Below are 13,516 nucleotides of genomic sequence, written 5' to 3' on the forward strand. Positions count from 1 at the left end.
AGACAAAGACAAAATTGAGACAAACAAAGCCAGGGCCATCCAAGTAATCTGCTGCTAAATTGGTTAAGGGCAACAACTCATGTTAGCCATTGCTGCTTCCATTCCCTAAATCATCTCCCTGCTGTGAAAATCTCTGCTCCTTTGATTTTCAATGCCATCTGTCTCACAGCTATACTCATCCCTTCCACAAAGTATAGCACCTTCTTCATCTTCCTCTCCGCTTTTTATCACCTTTTATCTTCTGCAGTATCTTTGATGATCCCATGGCTAACTTGTCCATCACCCCAGCTTCACAGACCCTTGACCTCCTCTACTCCAACTCACTCATCATCTAGAATTACTTTTCCTCTGAAATCTTAAGCTCCAATAATCTACTCCGACCACAATTTCTTTTCTGCCATATCACCTTGTTACTGCTACTCTTTGAGCTTTGAAATTTCTATACAACTTCTCCCACACCCACGCACATATTCACAAAGCTTCTCTTTCTCTGGATCCATAGAATCTTCCTGAGAATATACTCTTCCCTGATGAGACTAGATCCCATGGTCTGTAACCTGAGCAAATCTCATCAGTAACCTCAACAACTTATTTATTAGCCCCTCAAACCTTCCACCACCCATAATCATCACCACCACATTCACAGTCTAAAATCAAACCCAATGTTTGCCTTCTTTGCTCCTACCTCTTGGCAGCTGAACATACCTAGAAAAAAAGATAAAACTACAAACACTTCATTTCCAGCCTACAGAGGTGTTCATTACTGCCCATCAATCTTCTTTCATTCCCTAAAGAAGGTTGCAAGCTTCCTCCTCTTTCCTCTGGCCCCTGGCCATCCCCTCTCACACTCCAGAATGCCCTTACTACCTTATTCACAGAGAATATAGGGGCACCAAGAAAGAAACTCCTCCTATTTCTTGCTTTTCCAAAACTGTAAAAATTAAAAACATCCCTTTCTGACTCTCCTTAACGCCAGTGTTAGAAGTGATGCCCCTTCTCTTATTTGAGGCCGGTACTTCATACCTTCTCTACACATCTTTTCCACATTTTGCTTCGCCAGTTATCCCCTTTCTCTCCTATTATTTTCAACCTCTGTTTTTATCAGCTCCTCCCCTGCAGAACATATAAACATGTTCAAATCTCTCATCCTAAAAATATACATGTACCACCTATTATCTATTCCACTTTTCACAGACAAGATCTTTGACATGAAAGTCTACAACTCATTTCATCAACACTTTCACCAATTATATTAGTCCTCTGCACATTAGCCTTCACTAACACTGATTCATACATACTCACTACTCTGGTTTCCCCTAAATCCCTAATCTAACAGTACCTTCTCAGTCTACACCTTATATAACCATGTACAGGAATTTCACATTTTGTATTTTATATTTTAAAAAGTTTAAGACAGTAGTCTTAAAAGACAAATGCAATACATGTTCATTAATATACAACAGAAATACATAAAAGGAGATAAGTATCTTCAATTATCATTCCACTCTCCCAGAGATAACTGTTAAGGCTACATTCCAACCTCTGGGAGAAGCTGAGCAATCATCTCACTCCTCCTCATACCCTTAAATCCCATGAAGAGGAGGAAGAGGAATTCTCAGATTATTCAAGGATACACAACTGGGCCTCAGTGCCAACTGGTGGAGCTTTGAAGAGAAAGAACACAATAAGCAAAAGTTCTGGTGGGGTCTGTTAAAGAAAAAATTATGCTGACACTTGTTAAAATGATAAGATTAAAAGTGCTATTGTGATAGGTGTCAAGACTATTGCAATAGGGAAGAGAAAATGGACTCCACTCTGAATACAATAAAGATAGCTGGGAATCTATAGCCAAGGAGTGGATTTGGGTGGGGATGGCGGAGGGGGGGGGTGTCAGTGGACAGAAAATTAAGAGGAGACATCAAGAATAGGGGAATTCTTGGGGCGCCTGGGTGGCTCAGTCGTTAAGCGTCTGCCTTCAGCTCAGGCCCTGATCCCACCCCGCATCGGGCTCCCTCCAGTGGGAGGCCTGCTTCTCCCTCTCCCACTCCCCCTGCTTGTGTTCCCTCTCTCACTGTCTCTCTCTCTGTCTTAAAAAAAAAAAAAGAATAGGGAAATTCTTGTTAAACAGAATTCTTGTTGAAGGCAGACCAGGATGATCACATATCAAGGTGGGGGGAGGGCGAGTCTCATTAAGTTGATTCAGCAGGATTCTTTCTAAGCCTGGACTAGACAGGCCAAAGACAATGCCCAAAGATGATAATCTAGTTGAAAAGAGGGCTCCAAGGAGCATGACTCACATTTGGTCAAGGAGGGAGTGTTTGTTAGCCCTTTTCCACTCTTCAGCTGTCCTTGGGCAATGTTTCTTCACTGAAATATTCTCTATTTTAGACCTGTTGCAATGAGACGGCCCCTGGATATATACGTACATAAAGAACTATAGACATGCGACACTATGTACATGTGTATGCACAGATCTATCTTATATACATATAATATATACTACATATATATTATACATATATATAAAATGTCATGTTACACTGTACTCTATGTTTGTGTATATATGTTATGTATTACAATAAATTATAATATATGTAATACACACACACGACTCTCCCATACACCACACACATATATATAGGGTGCAGTGTAACATGACATTGTCTCTCTCGTGGACCGCTACACCTCTCTCCTCCTTATCAGTCTCCTACTGTCCCACTCCCATCTGCCCATCCAGTGCATCATCAGTACATTACAAAGAGAACTGTATATCTCATCCACTTAGGACAAGTCCATTATTTCTTCCTCATAGGCTTCAGAGTGAAATCTTAGTTCTCTGACCTGACTTTTGGGGCTCTCAACATCCTAGCCCCTATGTCTCCAGTTTCATTTCTCCTCCTCTACGTAAAACTAATGTTCCAGTTATAACCAACTACAAATATGCCTTTCTTTGAATATATCAAGATCCCTCCCCCACAATTCTTCCAGTTTCCTCTGACTTGAACACCCCTCATAGCTCTTTGACCTTCATACTTCCTCTATTCATCCAATATCAAACATTATCTTTCTTTCCAAAGCATTTGCAGATGCCCCTTCTGTGCTCCCCTACAGCCTATCACTTACCCCCACTTGCTATACCCACCATAGTATTCATCATACTCTTTAGACAGTCTCATACCCCCACTCTAATGAATCTTCATCAAGAATAGGAAACCAGTCAAGTTTACCTTTACATCCTCTGTACCCAGCATAAGACCAGATACAAGGTAGTGTGGTCTATAAATTTTTACTGAATGACCACATAAACAAATGAAAGCCATGGTTAGCTTAATTTTCAATGGAATGCTGGTGGAGTCATTCACTTGCATTGAGGAAAAAGGCACAACAAAAGGTCATGTAGCATGACTAAGAAAACAATAATAATCCCCTGAGCACTCACATCTTGCTTTCTCAGTACCAATCCCTACTGAAGAAATATATGCCTCCTTGCAAAATGGCTGATTCCAGGACTGGGGCAGAGAATGTACATAATGAGCCTAAAATATCTTGTGTCAGAAAGCAAGGAAGGGCTAGATGGGTGATGGGTATTAAAGAGGGCACTGGTGATGTGATGAGCACTGGGTGTTGTATGTAAGTGATGAATCACTGAATTCTACTCCAGAAACCAATATTGCACTATATGTTAACTAAAATTTAAATTAAAAAAAAGAAAGCAAGGATGTCAAGATCTAATGAGATCATGTAAAGGATACAGGAGCCAAAGAGAAAAGTCTAATTTCTAAGATGACACAGTCTGAGCATCAAAAATAAATCACAGTGGATACATACACTAAAATACATAAAAATCCATGAATTCCTAATCATATTAAAGAAAACAATGAAAGTCTCTAGGAAACCAAGCCCTTACTCTGACAAATGAAAAAAAGCATTCACCCTGACTTTCTTTTTATAAAATATATTTTGGGACCAAAAAAAGCTGATATTTTTTATAAAATAATTTCAGCTAATAAACCCAGAAGAATTGATAAAATTAGACCGCTCCTTTTCAACTACTACTGAAATAATGAATTTTTTTTAAAGATTTTATTTATTTGACAGAGAGAGACACAGCGAGAGCGGGAACACAAACAGGGGGAGTGGGAGAGGGAGAAGCAGGCCTCCCGCCGAGCACGGAGCCTGAGGCGGGGCTCGATCCCAGGACCCCTGGGATCATGACCTGAGCAGAAGGCAGATGCCCAACGACTGAGCCACCCAGGCGCCCCTGAAATAATGAATTTAGACAATTGTCTTCAATGGCTGCTAAAATCAACAGGAGAAAGGTTGGTAGGAGATGCTACAATGGAGAAATCAGGCTGACAAAACCTGAAAACACGAATCAACCCCAGAATCAGTTAAAAAGTTAAACCAGATATGATAAAATACAAAAGAAAGTGCATATCACTACCTGCAACAATTTTTTCCCTTAAAAAATAGTTGAAGGGGCGCCTGGGTGGCTCATTCAGTTAAGCGTCTGCCTTTGGCTCAGGTCATGATCCCAGCGTCCTGGGATCGAGTCCCACATTGGGCTCCTTGCTCAGCGGGGAGCCTGCTTCTCCTTCTGCCTGCCACTGCCCCTGCTGTGCTCTCTCTCTCTCTCTGACAAATAAATAAATAAAATCTTTAAAAAAATAATTGAAACTGAATCTAATCAATCCTCTAATTCTAAATGCCAGTGAACAGAAACATGCAGATGGGAAAACAAAATGAATACCACCTCAAGGAAGCAATCATCTAAATCCATTTGTTGATAGGATAAATGACTTAGTTTTTCTAATAAACCAATGGTCTTTAAAATGTGGGGGGTGATTACAGATGGTTAGGAAAAGAGACTTAAAAGAAAAATATCTAATGTCAATAAATAGTGGCCCTTGTTTAGATATAGATTTAACAAAGCAACTATAAAAAGATATTTTTTATTAATACTTTTTTTAAAGATTTATTTGAGAGAGAGCATGTACACACATGCGTGCACATGCACGGGGCAGGGCGGGGGGGGAAGGGCTGAGGAAGAGGAAGAGAAAGAATGCTGAGCCCGACACAGGACCTGATATCACGACCCTGAGATCATGACCTGAGCCAAAATCAAGAGTCAGATGCTTAACTGACTGAGCCACCCAGGTGCCCCTAAAAAGATATCTTTAAGACAATCATGGAAATCTGAATATGGACTGGGCATTAGATAATATAAGGAATTACTGTTAATCTTATTAAGTATAATGGCCTTGTGGTTACTTAATATAATGCACTTAAGAGTTAGAGATGTGGGGCGCCTGGGTGGCTCAGTTGGTTAAGCATTTCCCTTCAGCTCAGGTCATGATCCCAGTGGCCTTGGACTGAGCCCCACATCAGGCTCCCTGCTTAGAGGGGAGTCTGCTTCTCCCTCCCCCTGCTCTTGAGCTCTTGCTTGCTCTCTCACTCTCTCTCCCTCTCAAATAAATTAATAAGATCTTAAAAAAAAAAGTCAGAGACTGATATGAGTTATTTACCTGTGTAATGACATAATGTCTGGGATTGCTTTAAAATACCCCAGTGAAAAAAGTGAGTGAGGAGAAAAGATCAAAGGAAATTGGCCAAATGGTATTAATTGTTGAAGCTGAGAAATGGATACATGCTTGTTTATTTTACTATCATCTACTTTAAATATATTGGAAAATTTCAGTAATAAATGAAAAAAGAAGCCAATGTCAGGGGTTGCAACTGGCTCCTTCCAAACTGGCAGTTTGAGCAACAGAAGAAATGATGACTGCAATGGATTGAAAAGTACTAAATATATAAATAGCCACAAGTTCAACACAATAGAGAAAAGGACAACAAAAAAATCTCAAAAAATATAAATATACTTTAAGTTGGGTGATGGTTTTAAAAACCAGCTATAAGACCTATATTTTGCATTTTATAATTAATAGGTCCCTCAGCAGGATTTCTTCCTCTCCCTACCTCTTTATTATTTGATTTTTACCTTTATTCTTTTGTATATGATATGATACAGTGATAAGAGCATGGGATTTCATATTATAGAACTATGCATTTGAATATGAACAGCCTTTGAAGCTTTATGATTGAAAAAGTTTCTTTTTTTTTAAGATTTTTATTTATTTATTTGACAGAGAGAGAGAGACAGCAAGAGAGGGAACACAAGCAGGGGGAGTGGGAGAGGGAGAAGCAGGCTTCCCGCCGAGCAGGGAGCCCGATGCGGGACTCGATCCCAGGACCCCGGGATCATGACCTGAGCTGAAGGCAGACGCTTAATGACTGAGCCACCCAGGCGTCCCTGAAAAAGTTTCTTAACCAAGTATTATTCCTTTCCTTTCCTATAAAATGGAAGAATATGTACATCTTTACTCCTTTTTGTTTTGATTAAATATGTATATATTACCTGATGAAAAATAGAACCTTAGTAAACACTGCTTGTCTTCTTTTTTTAAGAAACAAGAAATACCAGCTATAAAAGGCTCATTGGGGAAAAAAAGAAATTTGAAAATGGATTAGGTATTAGATGGTATTAGGAAATTATTCTTAATTTTTCTTGGTAACATAATGGTAATTAAATTACTTACAAAATGTCCCTAATATTCGGAGATGAACACTGAGATATTTAGAGGTAAAGTTCCATGATGCATGCTCCTGAATTGATCTATTAAGTGGTATCTCAATCAAAATGCCAAGAAGCATTTTTGTGAAAATTGACAAGCTGATTCTAAAATGCATATGGAAATGCAAAAGACCAAAAATAACTAGGCATTACTGAAGAAAAAGAACAAAACTGTAGGACTAAATGACTATATATAAGGTATATTATAAATGACATTAATTATGAAAGTGGTACTTATACAAGAATAGAGAAACAAACCAAACAGAATGGAATTCAGAAACGAACCCACATATATAATCTAGTCATTTGATTTATGAAAAATATGACTCTATACAAGGGAAAGAATGATCTTTTCAGTAAGTGATAATGGGTTGACTGAATGTCCATTTTTTTTTTTAAAGATTTATTTATTTATTTATTTGAGAGAGGGAGCTCGAGCGGGGAGAGGGAGATGAAGACTTCCCGCTGAGCAGGGAGCCTGATGTGGGGCTCAACCCTAGGACCCTGGGATCATGACCTGCCAAAAGCAGACACTTAACTGACTGAGCCACCCAGGCACCCCTAAATGTCCATTTTGACATACAAAAGGGGGGGGCTTTACTCATACTGAAATCATACACAAAAATCAATTCAAATATATTGTGAATACAAATGAAAGATTAAACAATAACATAACATAGAAAAATGTCTTCATGACTTTGAGAAAGGCAAAGATTTCTTAACAAAACAAGCACTAGCCATAAAGGGGAAAAACTATGAAACTGAACAATATTAAAATTGAGATATTCAGTTTATCCAAAGATACCTTTAAGAAACTGAGAATGCAAGTAACTGAGATTTGCAATAAATATATCTAACAAAATATCAACATTCTTAATATAAAAATATCTCCTACAAATCAATAATAAGATAGTCCAGGAGAAAAAGTGGTCAAAGATTAAACAGGTATTTCATAAAAAGATATCCAGGCCTACAAACGTATGAACAGATGCACATTTATCATCAGATTTGCAAATTAAAACCACAATAAGATACCATTCATAACCACTAGAATGGCTTTTTTTCCCCTTAAAAAGCAAAGACAGTAACAAGTGTTGACAATATTCTACAGCAAGTGGAACTCTTAAAGATTTATACTGAGAGTTTTATAGTACATGCACACCTCAGACATTGTGGATTTGGTTCCAGACCACCACAATAAAATGAATACCACAATAAAGCAAGTAAAAGGAATTTTTTGGTTTCCCAGTACATATAAAAGTTATGTTTCCACTATACTGTAGTCTATTAAGTATGCAATAACATTGTCTAATAATGTATATACTGTAATTAAAAAATATTGCTAAAAAATGCTAACCATCATCTGAGCTTTTAGCAAGTCATCATTATTGATCACAGATCACCATTAACAAATATAATAATAATGAAAAAGCTCGAAATATTGCAAGAATTACCAAAATGTAACACAGAAACATCAAGTGTGCAAATGTTGGAAAAATGGTGTCGATAAACAATGAATCATGGAACACTACATCAAAAACTAATGATGTACTGTATGGGGACTAACATAACATAATAAAATTTAAAAAAATGGTGCCGATGGATTTGTTCCACTCAGGATAGCCACAAACCTTCAATTTGTTAAAAAATGGTATCTGCAAAGTGCAATAAAGCAGAATGCAGTAAAACGAGGTGTGTCTGTACACCCACTGCGGAAAACCAGTTGACATCTTCTACTAAAGCTAATCATATACATAATCTATAATTCAGCAATTCTACTCTTAGGTATACACCCAACAGAAATGTGTGCATATATCACAAAAGACATGTACTAGATTATTCACAGTATTATTTACAGGCCAAAAATGGAAGCAAAATGTCCATCTAATATGATATATTCACACAATGGAATACATAGTAATGAGAATGAAGGAATTACCACTGTACCCAATAATATGGATGAATCTCAAAAACAAAATCTTTTTTTTTTAAAGATTTTATTTATTTTTTGAGAGAGAGAGAGAGAGCACACACAGAGGGAGAGTGAGGAGAAGCAGACTCCCTGCTGAGCAGAGAGCCCAATGCGGGGCTCAATCCCAGGACCCTGAGATCAGGACCTGAGCCAAAGGCAGATGCTTAAGTGACTGAGCCACCCAGGCGCCCCTTAAAAACAAAATCTTAAGCCAGAGAAGTCAGGCACACACAAAAAATATTACACTACCATATTTTTATAAAGTTCAAAAATAGGCAAAATTATTATACCATGATAGAAGCCAGGATTGTGACTAATGGGAGCTTAGATGTGACTGATCGGGGATACATTCAAGGGACTTCAGATGCTAATCATGTTCTATTTCTTTTCTTTTTTTTTTTTTTTTAAGATTTTATTTATTTATTTGAGAGAGAGAATGAGATAGAGAGAGAGAGAGCATGAGAGGGGGAGAATCAGAGGGAGAAGCAGACTCCCCACTGAGCAGGGAGCCCGATGCGGGACTCGATCCCGGGACTCCAGGATCATGACCTGAGCCGAAGGCAGTCGCTTAACCAACTGAGCCACCCAGGCGCCCCATGTTCTATTTCTTTTCTTTTTTTTTAATTTTATTTTATTATGTTACGTTAATCACCACATATTACATCATTAGTTTTTAATGTAGTGTTCCATGATACATTGCGTGTTCTATTTCTTAATTTGGATGCTGGTTACACAGGTGTTTACACTGTGAAAGTGCTTCGGGCCGTACACTTATGATACGTGCACCTTTCTGTGTGTATTTAAGTTTACTTAAAAATAATGCCTGCAAATCTCAAATGGTTCAGCCAAAATAGATCAGAAAATATATAAACAATTACACTTTAATTAAAAAAATGAATGGATGGATGGATGGATGAGTGAGCAAGTGAGTGAACAAGTGAGCTCATATGGCAAAAGTTAACAACTGCTGAACCTAGGTTCAGAGCATAAAAGTATTGGGCGCCTGGGTGGCTCAGATGGTTAAGTGTCTGCCTTCGGCTCAGGTCATGATCCCAGGGTCCTGGGATCGAGTCCCACATCGGGCTCCCGGCTCAGCGGGGAGCCTGCTTCTCCCTCTGACCCTCTCCCCTCTCATGCTGTTTCTCTCTCGCTTGCTCTCTAAAAAATAAATAAATAAAATCTTTAAAATAAATAAATAAATAAATAAATAAATAAATAAATAAAAGTATTCATTGTACTCTTCTTTCAACTTATGCTTGTTAAATTAAAAAATGTTCAAGTAAAAAGAGTCACCATGCCTCTCAGCTCTATATTATTTATAACAAGTACCTGATATAATCTGACTTAAGAAAGGAAATTTTTTAAAATGTAATTTCTATACCCAGATTATGTTTTATAAAATAATAAAATACTTCATATATTTTCTATTTCTCATTAATAAACAGAGAAAGAGAGACAGACAGAAAGACAAAGAGAATCAGGCCAGGGCTGAGCGTTTCGCAGACCACATCTCCATGAACTCCACCAATTGTAGTTACTATCTACCTCTGAGTCTTGGTTTTATCATCAGTAAAATGATAATACTGACCTTAGAGGATGGTTTTGAACATTAAGGGACCAACTATATTTAAAAGGTTGCCTGTACAGACAGACCAAGTACTGAATTCTTCCAATTTAACATACCAAACATTTATGGGCAACATATCATGAACACAGATAAGGGCAGTGACAGAGGTAAGCAAATATGCGGTAGAAGAGCACACAATGCACCACAGATAAACAGACTGAGGGAGAACTGAGGATGGATATAAAGATGTCTTCCTAGCGGGGCTAGTAACTGACAATATACCTAAATGACAGGAAGAAGCTAGCTAGGATAAAAAGAATATGGGAAATGTATGCACCTGGATTAGGTTATTTCAGTATGCAGAGTGCTGCATTAAAGCTATGCAGAAAAGTGACCACGGGAAAGGGGGGGGGGGGTGTAGGAAGCACAGTGAACAACAAATACAGAGACACCAACATAGATATATCCTGTTTTTCCTACTAATAGCTGTATAGTTTGTGCCCTCACTTCCTTTAGGTTCTGCTCAAATGTTGCCTTACCAGGGACTATTTAAAACAGTACATCCCCTCCCCATCACAACCTATTCATGTTTATTATATATTCATTTACTGTCTGTCTCTCAACTACAGCTTAATACATTTTTTATTTTCCACTGTTGTATCCTCAGGGCTTAACACTGTATGACACATAAAGTTATTCAATAAAAGTTCTTGGATGAATAAATGATGGTTGCACACTGGGTTGAAGCCGGGTGATATTTAAATGCTGTGTAATTATGACTTGAAGAGAGAGCAGAGACACCAGCAATACCCTTCAAAAGAGTTCCTAAGTGTTTTAGTATCATGAAAATCTCTGCCTCGTTTTTTCTAAAAGAACTGAAAGTTATACCTGGCCCAGAAAAAAAGAGTTACCTTTTATTTTGACAAGTATAACACAGTAGTTACAGGAGAAGAGGAATAAATTGCTTGTTCAAGGAGATCCTTGGTTAAATTCCTCTTTAGAGCCTGAGAAACCCTGAGCCTCATCTTAAGTTTAATGATCATGATGTCTCCTCTCTTGGGTAAATAATTGGAATAATAAATTGTGATTAACTAACGTTCTCACAAGACAAATTAAACCTGATGAATGGGACAGAAAAATACATTTTTGCACCAAATAGAGAATACTTGCAAAGTTCCCAGGAAAACTTTGTCTGAAAAATCTGCCAGCTTTCTTGTTCAATGTTGCTACCAGAGACCAGAAAAGGATTTGCATAATAAACGTAACTCATATGAAAAAATAAATTTGTAATTGGATGTCATATCTGTCAACCATTTCTATTCCATGAGAAGTTCTAAAGGAGATGGGAAAGCTTCCACCGTCAAGAGCTGACACCAGGTTACAGACAAAATCCACTTTGTTTGCCCCTTTAAAAAGTGGGGACTGCATTCTATGCCAAATTTTTTTTAAATGTCATGAGTAGAGGGTTAAAATCAGTGCAGTTTCTGATGTATCATTTTGTTTAGAGTAAAAATAAAAATAATAATGATAATAATAATTATCATTATTATTTGAACAAGACCCTACGTCTCTTAGGGCTAAAATTTCTGCCACTGCTTATTTTTATGAACAAAAACTACGCTGACCATGAAACTGAAGTCACACCTGGCTTTGGCAAGTACATAATTCAATTGCCTCTGCAGGAGGGGGACAGGAGGGATCAGAAGCCTTGTGGGGCAGGGAGGGGAGTAAAGTATCGGAATCGAAGGAAAAGGAAGAGTGGGAGAAGGGGGTTGCAAAAGTTCTGAGGCTAAAAGGGGGCGGGGAACAAGGTGGGAGGTAAAAGACAGGAAAAGAATCTGTGGTAGAGGGAATGACCCAGGCTCAGAAAGATCAGGAAGAGGATCTGGGATAATGAGGAGAAGTGAAGAATGACTAGGGATAAAAGGACTACGAGAGAAAGGGGAGGGGATGACGGCCTGCCATCTTCAGAGTGGGGGAGAGAAGACAGGCGACCGGAACCTAAGCGTCAGAAACATCCTTCACACAACGTACTCCGGGAATGAAAACTTCTTTCCGCCCCATGTTGAAGCAAGGAGGAAAGCTTTCCCGGGGTGTTTGGGGACTCACTTGTGAAAATTATCAGTCTCTTTCTTTACACTCACCTTGCCGAAGAAAGCCGCGACGCAACGATGGCGTGACCGGAAGTGTTATTTTCCTTCGTTTGGCGGAAGCCTAGCTTCCTCCGCCACGCCCCCTTTACTAGGCAACTTCCTGTGCCTCTCTAGCAATCTCTTACAATACTTTATCGCTCTGGCTCTCTCACCCTATCAGAAGGTGGATAGTGATGTAAACAGGCTGGGAGAGGGAATCAGTAAGTTTTTACAAATCCTAGCTCTCATCCTCCCAAGAACTGCATTATTTCAGCCAAACCGCACGTATCCAAATTTGTCACCTCGCCTTCTTGATATACCCTTTGAAATACCTTCCTAACCCTAGTCCCTTAACTCTTGGATGTCTACAGTTATGTATTTGTCATACTGATTTACTGTTTTCTGGCATACCATGTTGGAAAAAATTTTCATTTTTTTTAGTGGCATACTTTGATTTCAAGATCTTAAAAAATCTGAATCTTTTTGTCTCAGAATGGTATCCAAAGAGTTACATGCTATCCTCAAATTTCCAAATAAATAAGGGAAACTCATCTAGAAAGCATTCTTGTATATGTATATACCCCCCCCAAGAAAATGACAATTGACAAAATTTTTATTTTTATTTATTTTTTTTTAAAGATTTTATTTATTTATTTGACAGAGACAGAGATAGCGAGAGCAGGAACACAAGCAGGGGGAGTGGGAGAGGGAGAAGCAGGCTTCCCATGGAGGAGGGAACCCGATGTGGGACTCCATCCCAGCACCCTGGGATCATGACCTGAGCCGAAGGCAGATGCTTAACGACTGAGCCACCCAGGCGCCCGACAAAATTTTTAATAATAAGAATAATTCTCACTGTGGTTAAAAGTTCAGTATTGAATTACTTATTGCCACTACTTCCAGAAAGCTCTTCTGGGCCCAAAGTCTGTACCCCAGTTCTTCTTTGTGGTTATTTTCAGTCAATCTACAAGTATATAGTGGGCATCTACCATGTCCAAATACTATGCTACACCAATGAGCATTGTAATAGGAACCCCACAGCTTAGGAGCTAAAGGTGACATTTTAAATGCGTAAGAGCCTGGCATAAAATAGGTGATTATCAATGTTTGATGAATAAATAACCAAAATGTGGTCAGGGAAATGACAGGGGCCAGCACCAGGTCCTTACTTTTGCTGGTATTTTTATAGTTCATTTCAACATTTTAACTCATAT

General features: G+C 38.5%; 1 protein-coding gene across 5 annotated transcripts in view; it reads right to left on the bottom strand.

The window, feature by feature from the left end:
• MAGED1 (MAGE family member D1) overlaps window positions 1–12,368 on the bottom strand; it is a 70,545-nt gene extending 58,177 nt beyond the window's left edge. For 2 of the 5 annotated variants that reach the window (XM_021690979.2, XM_044911714.1), the window contains exon 1: window positions 12,315–12,347. The gene's annotated coding sequence lies outside the window, so the exon portion shown is untranslated. Of the gene's footprint in view, window positions 1–12,314 lie in introns of all 5 variants that reach the window. The other 3 variants (XM_044911718.1, XM_044911716.1, XR_006539367.1) reach the window with 3 other exon arrangements.
• Window positions 12,369–13,516: the final 1,148 nt, after the last annotated feature.

The sequence above is a fragment of the Neomonachus schauinslandi genome, chromosome X, assembly GCF_002201575.2.
Source record: "Neomonachus schauinslandi chromosome X, ASM220157v2, whole genome shotgun sequence".
NCBI classification, from domain to species: domain Eukaryota; kingdom Metazoa; phylum Chordata; class Mammalia; order Carnivora; family Phocidae; genus Neomonachus; species Neomonachus schauinslandi.